This window comes from Schistocerca nitens, chromosome 5, assembly GCF_023898315.1.
Source record: "Schistocerca nitens isolate TAMUIC-IGC-003100 chromosome 5, iqSchNite1.1, whole genome shotgun sequence".
Taxonomy (NCBI): Eukaryota; Metazoa; Arthropoda; class Insecta; order Orthoptera; family Acrididae; genus Schistocerca; species Schistocerca nitens.
The window spans coordinates 343,559,564-343,576,883 of record NC_064618.1 but is presented as its reverse complement, the minus strand read 5'-3'; the positions used below and the strand labels follow the sequence as shown (position 1 = coordinate 343,576,883).

Genomic DNA, 17,320 nt, shown 5'->3' with positions numbered 1-17,320 from the left:
AATAAATCAGAAAATAGCTTGCACACGCTGGCCCCTACCACCGTTAGAACTGATGACTTATTGAGTCGTTGCGACATGAGGCATGGGCAGTACCAAGGGGCTACGGACACACTGCCGCCAGCACGCCACTCTAGTCATGGTGTAGGTCGCTCAGCCTCATAATGCATCGTGAAAGATAATAAAAGTTATCAGTTATGTGAAGAACAGCAGTTTTTTAGCCAAAAAATTGAATTTTCTGACTCAGAGTCTTAGATTACATGAGGATTATATAGCACTAGTCATTCAAATGGATGGGTGAGTCAATTCAGGACCATACGCGGAAGTGATTGCACTGTCACAGTGTTGCCAAATGTTTGTGACGATGTTGCCAGTTCTCAGCTGTGCTAGGAATACCTCTGTAGCGTTATGGGAGGAGAATCCCGTGCTCATAATATAGGAGGATACGGAGAGGAAGCGCGGGATTTGGTTAATATGCAGCGTTTTGTCCTACCAGTTGCGTCAAACATTCAGGTGTGCAATCTTCCATCACGATTACAGTTTCCCACAAAATATATACGAATAAAATACTTACCTTGTTACTTCGTGACAAAAGATTATTTCAGGACAATAAAAAGTCTTTGGAAATCAACATTGCCCACCTTTCACGAAAAGTAAGATAACAAACACTTTGCACCTCGAAATCGATTGCATCGATGTGCAGTTTTGTGATCGTACAAGTAGAATTTCATGAATTGCACGTGAATGTAGAAAACTGTTGGTTGTAAGAAAAACAGTTAACGAATTATTTTGTACCACGTAATAATCAATTCATTTGAAAATTCAGAGGAGAATGAGCTAAAAATTATGCCCAATGAGACAGAAACTAAAGTGCAGCTTCGGGCACTGTGCAGATCTGCACTTTTTCATCTTCAGATCTATACAAATAATGTATACTAACCACGGTAATCATAGCTTTCGTAATGTTTCCCCCTTGTTTAGTCTTCTAGTGATGAACTGGATCCACACCCATGAATCTGATTGTTTCTTTCTATCCTTCCATCTACTATCTTTGTGTGTTATTGTTCGGTGTTCAGAAAGCAAAATATTATGCCTGCTCCCACGAGGTATTAAAACGAGGTCCCAAGAAGACTAACGAATTATAATCAAAATACAGTGAGACGCCAATTTGTCTGTCGTCATGGTGTTAAGTCGACAGAAATAGTTGGGTGTTATTGCCTGCATCACTGGCATCCCGTTGTCGTCTTCTCTTATTGAGATTTTCATATTACCCTGACACAAGACGCCGAGATAAATGTGTATATTCTCCGTGACGAAACATCCCAAATTCCAACAACGTGATCAGTTCGTTGCATGCATCGGCAGCAATGAGTGATAGGGAAGCTGTTGTGAGCTGACGAATAATAAAAATGGTAGTAATAACGAATCAGTAATAAAGGATGTTACTGCATTACAGACGATTAACAAAATAACCAAGAAAATCTGATTGTTTAATTGGCCCAGTGCATAGGTGTTCTTACAACTTTGTTACTGAATTCTGTTCTGGTTGTTTGCAGAGAAAAAAGAAAACCCTGTTGCCATGCATATCGCTAGTACAACGAGGTATTACCTATCAAATATCCTTGCTTTACATTAGACGAACATGGCGTCACCGAACTGATATTTGAAATACATTTCTGTTTTCTCTCTCTGTCTCTCTTTTTTATTTTTGTTTTTATTTTTTGAGGAAAGCATCGAGAAGCGCGAATAATAAGTAAGTAGGGATATAACCTGGCTCTGGCTCTGAGCACTATGGGACTCAACTGCTGTGGTCATAAGTCCCCTAGAACTTAGAACTACTTAAACCTAACTAACCTAAGGACTGCACACAACACCCAGCCATCACGAGGCAGAGAAAATCCCTGACCCCGCCGGGAATCGAACCCGGGAACCCGGGCGTGGGAAGCGAGAACGCTACCGCACGACCACGAGATGCGGGCAGGATATAACCTGTTTACTGTTATTTTCACTCGGATACATAATGGAAAAATACAACTTTTAAATGTATTATTGCGTAATTGCAGTTATTGACAGTCTATTCGTGAACTTCTCGCATTCAGTTGGGTGAAACCTATCACAAAGCAAGCAAAACACAAATATTTCTTGCACCATGCGCATCACACAAACGAAATCTCGCTGCACTGACGTGTTGTCCGATATATTGCACGGAAAACATATCTGATTCATATTGATAAATACATATCTATCAAATACAAATTCGGATGCGTACCAAGTGTATAAAATTATATCTTGAAATACGCAGAAAGTCACATGAAGGTATTCGACTGACACATAGCGATGACCAAGACTGTAACTGGGGTCGACAGCATCGTCGTCTACCACCTTGACAGCTCGAACGGTGACAGTGCTCGGCCTGGTTACTTACGTTTACTGGTATCAAACCTACAGCATGAAAGCACAAAAATGTTAATAACCCGAAGATCATTAACTTTAGAACCCATGGAAAGTAAAGCAGTCATCAGTCGGAAGAGTGGTTTGAACACCAAAGTGCTTTAATAGGCACGGTCTTGTTGGAGGAGGAGGAGGATATTAGTGTTTAACGTCCCGTCGACAACGAGGTCATTAGAGACGGAGCGCAAGCTCGGGTGAGGGAAAGATGGGGAAGGAAATCGGCCGTGCCCTTTCAAAGGAACCATCCCGGCATTTGCCTGAAGCGATTTAGGGAAATAACGGAAAACCTAAATCAGGATGGCTGGAGAAGGGGTTGAACCGTCGTCCTCCCGAATGCGAGTCCAGTACGGTCTTGTTGGCGGTGGTATGTCGTTGCTTCCCTCCGACCTTTGAGTTGACTTACCTAGCCAGTTAATAGGAGAACCTACAGCTTAACGTGGCTTCCGGACCACAGTGCAAATCGACATTTTCGCATCAATAAACACTGCCTGTCGGGAAATAAGTGTAAAATGGCACATAAAAATCATGGGCCTAACGACGGATTGAACCTGAAACCTTCGTATCCGTTTTCTTGCTCTTTATTACTTTGCCACTATGCAGGTACTACTGTGGTTTTTGCTTGGCATTAAAATTAAGGATCTCTCGTTTGTGCCTGCGTTGGCACATGCGTGTCCCTTAGGAGTCCTTACTTTTGGGATTACCCTAATATACGTGTGTGTAAACGCCTTCTGATGCCCACTCAAGGAAGACAACGATACACAGTCTAGCTTCAATACAGGGTGATTAAAAAAGAATACCACAACTTTAGGAATTTAAAACTCTGCAACGACAAAAGGCAGAGCCAAGCGCTATCTGTCGGCGAATTAAGGGAGCTATAAAGTTTCATTTAGTTGCACATTTGTTCGGTTGAGGCGCTGTTGACTAGGCGTCAGCGTCAGTTGATGCTAAGATGGCGACCGCTCAACAGAAAGCTTTTTGTGTTATTGAGTACGGCAGAAGTGAATCGACGACAGTTGTTCAGCGTGCATTTCGAACGAAGTATGGTTTTAAACCACCTGATAGGTGGTGTATTAAACGTTGGTATAAACAGTTTACAGAGAATGGGTGTTTGTGCAAAGGGAAAAGTTCTGGACGGCCGAGAACGAGTGATGAAAATGTAGCACGCATCCAGCAAGCATTTGTTCGCAGTCCAGAAAAATCGACTCGCAGAGCTAGCAGAGAGCTGCAAATTCCACAATCAACTGTATGGAGAGTCCTACGAAAAAGGTTAGTTATGAAACCTGAACGTCAACTACCCGAGGCGATGGATCGGCCGCCAGGCAGCCCGTGACGGAGCACTTCATCACTGGCCTCCAAGAAGCCCTGATCTTACCCCCTGCGATTTTTTCTTTTGGGGTATGTTAAGGATATGGTGTTTCGGCCACCTCTCCCAGCCACCATTGATGATTTGAAACGAGAAATAACAGCAGCTATCCAAACTGTTACGCCTGATATGCTACAGAGAGTGTGGAACGAGTTGGAGTATCGGGTTGATGTTGCTCGTGTGTCTGGAGGGGGCCATATTGAACATCTCTGAACTTATTTTCGAGTGAAAAAAAACCTTTTTATATACTCTTTGTAATGATGTATAACAGAAGGTTATATTATGTTTCTTTCATTAAATACACATTTTTAAAGTTGTGGTATTCTTTTTGAATCACCCTGTATTATAAATACGCCTCAGTTTGTGGATGAACTCAGGTTGATAATCATTTAGAATATTTAGCAGTGCTGTACCCACTGGTGTTAAACTAGTTTTCAACCAATGATTCCCACAGCTACAGTAACACTACTTGTGATACCTCTTAGACAAAATACTCACGCAGTGCTATAAGACGAAATGATCAACCTGACAAAAACTGTGGGAAGTTTGTTTTACAACCTTCGTACCTGGATAAAGAGCTTTTCCTATTTGAGATATCTGTGAACGTTGCTGCATAAGACGATTTAAGAAGAAGCTTAATTCCTTCAGCTACGCCAATGTTTAAAGAAATCGTCTTAAAAGCTTACTGACAAATTTCACACGAGGAAAAGGAGGGACGCAATGTCTCCCACTGGAAGGTCATGTTGTTTTATTTAAATGATTACAAAATCAGGTAAAACGAACAGTGAGGTGGTCAGTATAAGTACATTACTGTTGTCAGTATGATGTTGCACCGCCCAGGACCTGTAATGATAAAGAGCCCGTTTAGGTCAGTCATATTGTATACAGAAGTGGTATACAGAAGTGGAAGAGAGAGCACCACTGAATTCTACAATCCGTATGCATTGCATACACACAGACATTACTGTTACAGTGTACTAATGGAGCCCAGTGAGTGAATTGCATATTTTCCGATGAGAAAGAGCACTGGGAAATAGTCTTCGCTACATTAGGTTACTTAAACTGGTGTCACTCTGAGCTAGAATTTATGGTTAGCGACTAAGTGTAAGGCAATGAGTCGGATGCGGGTTTTGCAACTGTGAAATACTTTCCTACGTTGTAGAAGCGAATATTAAATTTGAACTAATATTACGAAAATTTTGAACTTGGGTAAATTAAAATGAAAATCTTTCTGTTTATTGCAAAGGAATACAATTGATTTTCTACAACATTCTCTGTCATACTCAACTTGAAACAGGTCACGTCGACAAAATCATATGGAAGAACTGACAGCGACGTATTTTAGAAGGCAGTAAGATCCCTTGCCTTTTGGTTTGGCAGTATTAGACAGCCATTTCTAGGCGCAAGTAAATGAAGAAAGGCAGCGCGTTTTTGTTAACAAGTAACGTCTTCATCAATTACTTTAGTTTTAATGTAATCTACGAGTAATTGCTGATGTTTGATATTAACATGAAAAGGATTCCGTAGACAGGGAAAGAACCTGTTCTTGGGCAACTACTTCCATAATGACCAAAAGACATTAAATGATCGTCAAGCACATGTGTTCCAGCAGCAGTATGAAGAAAATGATAGTAATAAGTACGGTAATAATTTAATTATCCGCTAACTCCACACTTCACAGTGGATTTTCTCGAACTAAGATATTTCCTGAATTAGTGAAAATTTCAAACTGGCTTCACATCGAGGCTATGATGCCTAGCAGAGTCTTTACATAGTGCTGACGTGAGGATAGCGTAATATCCGCGCCAGAAGCTTCCTTCTACTTAACCATTTAACAGACTCGCATTTTTTCCACCGTGACTAATTTGGTAAGCTAAGCACATCATCTGTTACAGCACACTCCTGGGGCTGGTAAAGGTGGTCTGGTGGAACGAACTATCACAAGTGGAATGCGTGGGTACAAGCATTTACTTTTAAGAGGCACAAACAGATTTACTTTACTTCTGGTAACCTCAAGAGAAAGACGTTATAATCCAGAATCCGCATTGCCGTCCGCTGGTGGCCGAGCGGTTCTAGGCGCTTCAGTCTGGAACCGCGCGACCGCTACGGTCGCAGGTTAGAATTCTGCCTCGGGCATGGGTGTGTGTGATGTTCTTAGGTTAGTTAGGTTTAAGTAGTTCCAAGTTCTAGGGGACTGATGACCTGAGATGTTAAGTCCCATAGCGCTCAGAGCCATTTGGACCAGAATCCGCATTAAACATCACATTCCTTCATTCCTAACTGGACAGAGCCGGTTTGCTTTGGGAATTGACGTAGGCGGAGGTCACTGTAAACAGAAATACTGTCGCCAGTAAACTTACTTACATTACAAAATTTTATTTTATTTGATAAACAGATGGCCATTTAAAGGAACAGGGCTCTTATTTTACTTGTACTTGACTGAACTAGGGACGTTGAAAAATTTGATGCTGGACTATGATTCGAATTCGTATCTCCTCTTTCGAGGATCTGAATCTCTCGGAACAGGATAGTTCAATCATTTCGTTCCTTTTTCTAAGACTGCAATCTTCTCTAGGTCACCTCCAAAGGTAAATATGTGGGTCCGATTCCTGATCCAGTACAAAAACATTCATAATTTCATTTCAAGCCGTATCACGTGCACAGCGACCTGCTAGTGAAAATTAACGTGTATTTTTAATGTCTGTTCATGTGTTGCCAACAATTTCTGGTCAAACACGCACACATCTTACTGTTGGTGAGTAAGCAATTGATACTTAAGCTATATTCGTGGACGATAAAGAAGAACAATAGGAGTGCGGTTCTATTGTCGCTCAGGCACAAAAATTTGTAACCTTATTTTAGATTCAAACACCTAGCAGCTGGTAAGAAAAACCGGCACGTAACATTTGATTTTACTTAGTTAACAACCCGATTACGTGTTGGGTTCGTACCTCCGCCACAGAACTTCACATCATAAACTACATCTTTAAATGCATACACACTTTGTTACTTCTGAATGGAGGTATACCAGACATCTTTCGTGGTTACTTAACATGGATGAAAGGGTCTTTTTAGGAGACCCGGTTTATTACAAAAACTGTCTTTTATTTTCAAGTTTAGATTTGATTACTGATATGGGCGAAAATTTCGGTAATTCATGACTCTTCACGGCTAGTCAGCAATATGATTGATTAGATTAGATTGGATTAATACTTGTTCCACAGATCATGAATACGACACTTTCTAATGATGTGGAATGTGTTATTTTAATGAAAGATTTCTTTACATACCGGTGTTCAATTTCTTTACAACAATTTTTTTACCCTCTCTCTCATTCTTCTTTAACTTTATTTCTCTCTCTCTCTCTCTCTCACACCGAGCGAGGTGGCGCAGTGGTTAGACACTGGACTCGCATTCGGGAGGACGACGGTTCAATCCCGCGTCCGGCCATCCAGATTTAGGTTTTCCGTGATTTCCCTAAATCACTCCAGGTAAATGCTGGGATGGTTCCTCTGAAAGGGCACGGCCGACTTCCTTCCCCATCCTTCCCTAATCCGATGAGACCGATGACCACGCTGTCTGGTCTCCTTCCCCAAACCAACCAATCAACCTCTCTCTCTCACACACACACACATACATTCTTTTTTTTATTTTTATTTGTTTGGTATGCTCTACTATTGGCGAGGCACGAAAACTTCCGTGAATGAGTTTCTTAGTTTTGAGTACAGTTACGAAAGAAATATAAAAACAACAATGAGAGTTACTGATTTATGATGCTTACAGTTCTGAGTATTATGAGCGTATCCAGTCCCTAAACCCTCTTCCAGAAATGCGAATCAGACGCATTACGTATTCCAGGCCGTCGCAGCCGCGTATTTCAAAGGCCAGCTGTGGTCACTTCCCAGCCCGCTGTAGGAGCACATCGGTTCGTCTTCTTCCTGCTTGTACTGTAACTGAGATATGGCAACAAGGCAATGTATATTTGGCAACTCTGTGATCGACGATTTACTTCCTGGTGTGCACGGAATTAGGCCTCAAAGTTCACTTGATTTTTCCTGTCATTTCCATTGAATAATCTGAGTTATTATCGCTTCAGGTGTAACAAAAGATTGTAAATTTACGGTTTTCAGCCCAGGAAAGTCGTTGCATGTGTAAATCGCAACTAAACTCGTCCTTTAAATAGCGGTTTACGAGTTGTAGACTCTATTCGCCTCGTAAGACAAATGCGTATTACATACCTCTTCGCTAGCTCTGTGGTGACGTGGTGACGTCTGAAACAGCGTCTGTTATGGTTCGCGGTTCCAGTCTCGCTGAATGAAACGTTTTTATCCCTTCTGTGAAAGAGCTACAAGCAGTCAGATCAAACATCGATAAGGAAATTGCAAGAAAATACTTTCAGCTCATAGTGCAATGGTGAAAAACTTAAAATGCTGCACAACAGGTAACGCCTCGTTCCGCTGCTGACAAGCAAATTTTGGGTCTCTAGGAATACATAACTTTATTTATGAAATGCCACATTTGCATACCTGTTGAGTATGACACAGCATACCAATTAAACACAGACCTAATCGAAATCTAAGTGAGTAGTATTTTACTAATTCGTGCCGATAGAGGCACGCTTGTGTACAGATACTCAGTTTTATCAAAACAGACTTTCGTCGTAAGGTTATCGTGGGTAGTTTTATTTCATTTTTTTTAATACAGTGCACAATTTTCGTAAGGTTTCTTTTAGTGTTGTTAAAACAATACTAAACATGAGAGAGAAATTAATCATCAACGATATATGCGAATTCTCTGATGTGATATACACTCCTGGAAATTGAAATAAGAACACCGTGAATTCATTGTCCCAGGAAGGGGAAACTTTATTGACACATTCCTGGGGTCAGATACATCACATGATCACACTGACAGAACCACAGGCACATAGACACAGGCAACAGAGCATGCACAATGTCGGCACTAGTACAGTGTATATCCACCTTTCGCAGCAATGCAGGCTGCTATTCTCCCATGGAGACGATCGTAGAGATGCTGGATGTAGTCCTGTGGAACGGCTTGCCATGCCATTTCCACCTGGCGCCTCAGTTGGACCAGCGTTCGTGCTGGACGTGCAGACCGCGTGAGACGACGCTTCATACAGTCCCAAACATGCTCAATGGGGGACAGATCCGGAGATCTTGCTGGCCAGGGTAGTTGACTTACACCTTCTAGAGCACGTTGGGTGGCACGGGATACATGCGGACGTGCATTGTCCTGTTGGAACAGCAAGTTACCTTGCCGGTCTAGGAATGGTAGAACGATGGGTTGGATGACGGTTTGGAGGTACCGTGCACTATTCAGTGTCCCCTCGACGATCACCAGTGGTGTACGGCCAGTGTAGGAGATCGCTCCCCACACCATGATGCCGTGTGTTGGCCCTGTGTGCCTCGGTCGTATGCAGTCCTGATTGTGGCGCTCACCTGCACGGCGCCAAACACACATACGACCATCATTGGCACCAAGGCAGAAGCGACTCTCATCGCTGAAGACGACACGTCTCCATTCGTCCCTCCATTCACGCCTGTCGCCACACCACTGGAGGCGGGCTGCACGATGTTGGGGCGTGAGCGGAAGACGGCCTAACGGTGTGCGGGACCGTAGCCCAGCTTCATGGAGACGGTTGTGAATGGTCCTCGCCGATACCCCAGGAGCAACAGTGTCCCTAATTTGCTGGGAAGTGGCGGTGCGGTCCCCTACGGCACTGCGTAGGATCCTACGGTCTTGGCGTGCATCCGTGCGTCGCTGCGGTCCGGTCCCAGGTCGACGGGCACGTGCACCTTCCGCCGACCACTGGCGACAACATCGATGTACTGTGGAGACCTCACGCCCCACGTGTTGAGCAATTCGGCGGTACGTCCACCCGGCCTCCCGCATGCCCACTATACGCCCTCGCTCAAAGTCCGTCAACTGCACATACGGTTCACGTCCACGCTGTCGCGGCATGCTACCAGTGTTAAAGACTGCGATGGAGCTCCGTATGCCACGGCAAACTGGCTGACACTGACGGCGGCGGTGCACAAATGCTGCGCAGCTAGCGCCATTCGACGGCCAACACCGCGGTTCCTGGTGTGTCCGCTGTGCCGTGCGTGTGATCATTGCTTGTACAGCCCTCTCGCATTGTCCGGAGCAAGTATGGTGGGTCTGACACACCGGTGTCAATGTGTTCTTTTTTCCATTTCCAGGAGTGTATAACAGTCTGACATTGAACATGCAGTTTATTGATTACATGCATGTAGAAAACTTGTTCTGAGTTAAAGCTGTCAAACAAGGTTTGAAGAAGAATAAAATGCCACTACCAGACGACAGCTAATGTAGAAAATACTTTTCTGACTATTTTGGCACGATGCGCTCCCCCCATACATAATACAAAAGCTTCGAGATGTATCTGCTGCCTGGCCGTCTATTAAACCTGAAAAGAACAAAATGTCGCAGAAGTTAGCCCTTTTTCCACATGCGGCTATTTTGTGTTGAGAAGTGAAGGTAATTATGTTCAAAGTTCCATTAAATTGGTAACTTCAGCAGACAGCAGAATTGCGTTGTAAAAAATATAGCAGCAAATGAAATGGAACTCGCGACATTCTATCTACGGTGCCTGACACTTACCGTGACGCTACTAGCTGTCCTCTACCTACAGCACCTCCAGAAGTCAACAATAGTTCCTCCAGATCTTCCGCATTCCACAGTGCTGTGAGATAATGGATATAGCCGGATCTAGACTACTGAGAGACAGACAGTTACAGCTTTTCTTTTGCACTGCACGACGTTTTCAACAAACAGATAGCGCAATAGAGTATCTCAAATGGAAAGGAACACTTCCTCTTTAAATTTCTGCATCCTACACTGTTGGCAGTTCTGTGTAGGTGGCAGTTACATGATTTTATTTCGGTGATTACAAAATAGAGTCGAATGTATCCACTGGGTAGCCGAGTCAACTAGTTCATGGCGATTCGGTCAACCAAGTAAATGAATGTACTGAACATGCTGCAAACCACTACAGGGAGCCTGTGTGTCAGAATTCTCATCGAGTGTGTTGCAACGGTGTTATGAAAGAAAAATGAGTCATACAGCAGATGCTTTGGTGGTCTGTTGGATTGATGATAGGTTCATATGATGATGGTCTGGGTTCGATTCCAACTTCTGCCCATGAATTTTAATAGGGAGAGACAGATTCTATTCTCTTCTGGCTACGCCAAGTGAAGAAGGTATAATGGCATTGTGGTCTGAAATTCACATTAAACATGATATTCCTTCTCTACCAAGTAGTCGTTAGGTTGCACCACGATAAAGTCAGGAGTGGCGAAATGTGGGAACTCTGTCACCAGTAACCTTTCTTATACTAGTTATTTATTTATAGTGACGAAAAAACCGCTATGCAGGGTCACAGGACCCTTATTCCATCTTTTATTTGAGCTTCTATATGTCGATAAAATTGGTTCTGAACTTGCAACTCAGACCGCCCTTAACGCGGAATTTGATCCCTTCGTGACAATACAGATCGACTACAGTTTGTTGTTTGTTCAAAACTGCAGATTCCTCAACATCTCTACATATTGCGCGTGAATGGGTTCGAATGCTGGCCCGGCACTAAAGTTTTCATTATGTATTATCAAGCTCTAGCATGAGAACACCTATCTGCTGATGGATAATAATTTTGATTTTTAATGCATTTTCATTCGTTGTCAACATAACGATATTTGACGTTTTTGACTCCCAGTGAGACACAGAACTATTTGAGAGATCACTCCAAGTTCAAGAATGTTATTCCGAGCTGCTGGTGGAGAAAAATTCTGTAGCTGACATCTCTTTGTGTGTAGTCGGGGGTTCGATTCCTAGTCAGCATTGCCGGCCGAAGTGGCCGTGCGGTTAAAGGCAGTGCAGTCTTGGACCGCAAGACCGCTACGGTCGCAGGTTCGAATCCTGCCTCGGGCATGGATGTTTGTGATGTCCTTAGGTTAGTTAGGTTTAACTAGTTCTAAGTTCTAGGGGACTAATGACCTCAGCAGTTGAGTCCCATAGTGCTCAGAGCCATTTGAACCATTTTTGAACCCAGTCAGCATTGAACTCTTCGTCATATTATTTCTAGTTCAAACATGCTCACATGTCGTTGCTGATGTAACAAACCCATATTTAACGTTCGTTTTCTCTAATATATAACGACGATAGGTTCCGAGTTGTAGTCCTGGGAAGGAAAAAATTAATGTTTCGTCTCGTCATTTCAGTTAAAACATCTAGCTACTGCCGAGAAAATCCGATATGTCACAGTTGATTGTGCTTCGATAACAATCCGATTAGGTTCTGGATTCGAATCCCTGTCCAACACAAAGCTTTACATCACGGCATTTCAAGTAAGTTACTTGTGAAGAAGCAATATTTAACATCTCTCGTAGTTCGTTAACGGGGACAATAGATGCTGGGTAGGAATTCGCGTCCATTAAAAATGTTTACGTTATGTAATTTAAAGTTGATATTTGCTAACTGATACTGTCTAAAATCGAGGTATATCACTCTCTGTATGCCTAGTCAGGAATGACAGTTTCCGTCAGTCACGAAATCGTAGCCTGCATGACCTGGGTTTGAATCCAAATGCAGAACGAGACGGTTCGTCGTGTCATTAGAAGTTCATACATATCATCAACTAGCTGCTCGTGAATAACTTAAATTTTAATGTCATTTTGTGTTAAATAACAAGTACGGTATGTTACTTTGAAGAGGAAATCATGAATACGACGAACTTACTACGTGCATTACCTATCTGACGTAATAATGAGAGTGGGAACATTTCAGGTATGTCTTTTATTGCAATAAATGTGAGCTTACAAGCCTGAAGGACAGTCTTATCTGTGACAAGGTGTTCCCTGATATATGTAGTTTCGTGGTATTACTTTACATCTTGAGTTATTGCGATACAGAGCCGAGTTGTTGAAGCCATTTTCAATAGTCAAACGACTGTACCAAGAAGCGATTAGAGGACCTGTTAGACAGCTGCGTTATGTGGGTTGCATGCGAATCAGGCGAAATGCAATTCAGGTCGTTCGGATACTTTTGACTACGACTGTACATATTGTATATTGTCCGTTGCTAGCTATAGCTTACGTTGTTTTTCTCAGAAATTCGAACATCTTACATCATTTTAAATTGTGGAAAGCTTTTCCCAGGTCCGTATACTCGATGAACGTGTCTTGATTTTTCTTCAGTCCGCAGCGTCATAGATGTCTCTCTAGTGCCTTTACCTTCCCTAAAGCCAAACTGATCGTCCTCTAAGACATTTTCAATTTTCGTTTCTAATCTTCTGTATATTATCCTTGTCAACACCTCGGATGCATGAGCTGTTAAGGTGATTGTATGATAATTCTCGCACTTGTCGACTCTTGCTATCTTTGGATGAGGGTTTTCCGAAGCTCTGATGGTATATTGCTAGTCTCATACATTTTACGCAACAACGAAAATATTCCTTTTCTTTTTTCTTTTGCCACTTTCCCCAGTTCTGGTGGAATGTTATCTATTCCTTCTGCCTTATTTGATCTTAAGTGATTCAAAGCTCTTTTAAATTTCGATTAATACAGAATACCCTATTTCTTCCCTGTCTACTCCTGTTTCTTCTTCTATCACAAGATCAGACTAGTTTTCTCGCACATAGGAAGCCTTTCATGTTCTCTTTCCACCTATCTGCTCTCTCCCCTGCATTTAAAACTGAAATTCCCAATGCACTCTTAATGTTACCGCCCTTGCTTTTAATTTCACCGACTGATGTTTTCACTTTTCTACACGCAGAGACCTTCCTTTCGACAATCACATTTTCCATGCAGCCATTTCGCCTTAGTTTTCCTGCGCTTTCTGTTTATTTCATTCCTAAATGACTTGTATTTCTGTATTCCTGAATTTCTCTGAACATTTTTGTACTTCTTTCTTTCTTCGATCAACTGAAGTATGTCTTCTGTTACCCATGGTTTCTTTGCAGTTACCTTATTTTTTATATTTTGATTAAAATTCAGTCTTGATCAAGACTGAATTTTAATCAAAATATAACAATTAATTGATCACTGTATTCCAAAAAATGTTTACCAAAATTGTACCTTATTTTTATCTATGTTTTTCTTTCCAATTTTTGTGCTTGCCCTTTTTAGAGATGTCCTTTATTCTTCAACTGAACTGCAAGCTGAGCTATTCATTATAGCAGTACGTACAGCCTCAGCGAACTTTAAGTATCTCTCTTCATTCTTTAGTACTTCCGTACCTCACTTCTTTGGGCATTGATTTTTCCTGACTAGTCTCTTAAACTTCAGCCTACTCTTGATCGCCACTAAATTGTAATCTGAGTCTATATCTGCTCTCTGGTACGCCTTACAATCCAGTATCTGATTTCTGAATCCCTGCCTGCCCATGATGTAATCTAACTGAAATCTTCCCGTATCTCACTGCGTTTTCCAAGTAAATCTCCTCCTCTTGTAATTCTTTGACAGAGTTTTCGTAATTACTAACTGAAATTTATTGCAAAACTCAGTCTTTCTCGTCTCACATTCCTATTACCAAGGCCATATTCTCCCGTAAGCCTTTCTTCTACTGCTTCCCATACAACAGCGTTGCAATCTCCCATGGCTATTAAATTTTCTTCTTACTTTACGTACTGAAGTATCCTTCAGTATCCTCATATACTTTCTCTGTCTCACCATCTTCTGCTTGCGACATTGGCATGTATACCTAAACTACCTTTGCGGTGTTGGTTTGTTGTCGATCCTGATGAGAAAAACCCTAGAGAACCCTATCACTGAACTGTTCACAGTAGCTCACTCCGTGAGCTACCTTCTTATCCATAACGAATCCTACTCCCGTTACACCATTTTCTGCTGCTGTTGATATACACCACACTAATCTGATCAGAAATCCTTGTATTTTATCCATTTCACTTCACTGACGTTCACAATTCTATATTGAGGCTCACTATATATATAGATTGAGCCTTTGCATTTCCTTGTTCAGGTTTTATAGCTTGCCTACCGCGCTCAGACTTCTGAAATTCCACGTACCGAATCGTAGGAGGTTACCCTTTCGTTGGTTATTCAGTCTTTTTGTAATGGCCACCTTCCCCTTGGCAGTCCCTTCCCGGAGATCTGAATGAGGTATCAGTCTGGAATATTTTGCCAATGGAGAGATTATCATGACAAATCTTTAGTTACAGACCACATTTCCTGCGGATTTAAGTTATGAATCTTTAATGCAGTGGTTTCCATTATCTTCTGTAGCGTCATCCCATTGAAAGGTTCCTAAACTTCTCACGGTCTCGTTCTCAGTTACTTCAAAGCACTGCCGCGAAATACTCACCAATCTGGCTACCGCTTCGGGTCTTGAACTAAGACCAGCTGCTGTTCATCGATCTCTGTAACAGGAAGCTGCTGCTCTCCGCCACTACCCGAATCTGAATCTTCTCTTGACTACTCCAGAACAGAATGTTTTCTGTACCGCTCTTCGAAACCGTATGCCCTCTGTACTCTTTCGTTTCTCTAACTCTGGCTTCTCAACATGAGTAATTCCGCCAAAAGTACGCGTCAGCCAACCATGGCTCCTCCTTATTTGTTTCACTTTTCAGAAGAGGGACAATTTTCCACACGAGTCCCCTCTCCTCGTCTTACGACTCTCAGGAAGACACTACCGTTTGTAGAAATTGCAACACCAAGAAGGAAACGCATGAATTCAGTTAATTTAATACCACAGGTTACGTACATGACAAGTAACAAAATATTACCTATTCAAATCTGTACATGCCCTTTGAGAGTCCTACCACCGAGCGAGGTGGCGCAGTGGTTAAACACTGGACTCGCATTCGGGAGGACGACGGTTCAATCCCGCGTCCGGCCATCCTGATTTAGGTTTTCCGTGATTTCCCTAAATCGCTCCAGGCAAATGCCGGGATGGTTCCTTTCAAAGGGCACGGCCGACTTCCTTCCCCGTCCTTCCCTAATCCGATGAGACCGATGACCTCGCTGTCTGGTCTCCTTCCCCAAAACAACCCAACCCAACCCAACCCCTTTGAGTCCTACTATTCAGTATGCACTATACGCTTCAATTAGAGCTGCTGTACGTCGTTGCATTGAATCAATAAGGTTCTGAATACATTCCTGATGGATTTCCCTCCACGCAGTTTGTATCCGAGCCCCCAAATCTGTGACACCAGTTACTGGAGGACCGTGACGCACCAGGTGCCGACCAACCATATCCCAGACATGTTCGATGGGCGACATGTCTGGCGAACGTGCAGGCCAGGGAAGCGATGATACCCGTCGCTCTTCGAAGAAGATCTGTACATTCCTCGCTATATGTGGCCGGGCATTGTTATATTGAAATGTGGCCTGTGGAGGTGCCTGAAGCGGGGGGAGTACCTCAGGCTCCACAACCTCCATTACGTACCGGTTGCTGTTCAAAGTGCCCAAATGCGTACGAGGCGAGATCGGTTGTTGTAAGGTGTTTGTCCGCTTTGTCGCTCCACAATGCAGCCCTCCAGGTTGCTCTCACCACTGTACCGCCGGACATGTATGCGGCCATCACTGTAGGACACGTCGAGGCGGGACTCATCCGAAAAGATTACGTGTTGCCACTCAGCACCCCAGTGACTGTGCTCACGTGCCCGTAGCAGTCGGATGAGCTTGTGGTCTCTGGACAATGGAAGCCGACGTAATGGCTTGCGTGCAACCAGTCCACACTGCAACAGATGCTGACAAGTTCACACCTGTTGCAGTGCTCCAGCGACGAGCCAACATTGTGGATGACGCTGTACGGTCCGTAATAGCCATGCGGACAAGATGACGGTCATCCTTTGCTGTGGTTATGTTCTGTGATCCAGTTCCCGCTCGTCGCTGCGTACGACCTTCTTCTATCCACTGCTTCCACTGTCATAGCAGCATGGCCTGTGCGAGCCAAAATGTCATGGTATGACAACCCCGTTTCCCCGAGACCGATCATTCTGCCCCGTTAGAACTCGCTCACATGCCGATATGGCTCCCTTTGACGTCGACGATGCATACTGACACTTATTGTATTGTTTCCACCTTGTGTTACAGCTCTGCACCGACTACACTACCGACACGAGAGGGCTCTGCTCGGCCTACGTGTACCCTATCCCACTGAAAAACGTATCACGTATTGCTTGCACATCCGTCGCCAATTCCACCAAGTGTGGCGCTATTCGGGTAGTTCCTTCTCGGTGTTGCACTTTTCACATACGGCAGTGTATTAGCGGCCAATAAGGGCTCTAGTCTTAGTGTTAGCATGTGAGATGAGTGGAAAATGCTCTTTTCCCCCTACCATCCTGCTTATTTTTTGCAAATGTCTCAAATCTTCCCACAAGTTTGGTAAATGCCTTTGTGTTGGTATGTCTGTGAGGGCGTAACTTCCCACTCAATAAGCTGGCTGCCAACCTGTAACAGGCGCCATATGTCGCCTGGGAGTGTAAATGGTAATTACCTTCTGAGGTGT

At 43.2% G+C, this 17,320-nt stretch overlaps 1 protein-coding gene across 1 annotated transcript in view; it reads right to left on the bottom strand.

Annotated features, from left to right (window-relative positions):
* LOC126259484 (carboxypeptidase B-like) overlaps positions 1-17,320 on the bottom strand; it is a 208,147-nt gene that overhangs the window by 24,340 nt on the left and 166,487 nt on the right. The gene's annotated exons all lie outside the window — the stretch shown is intronic.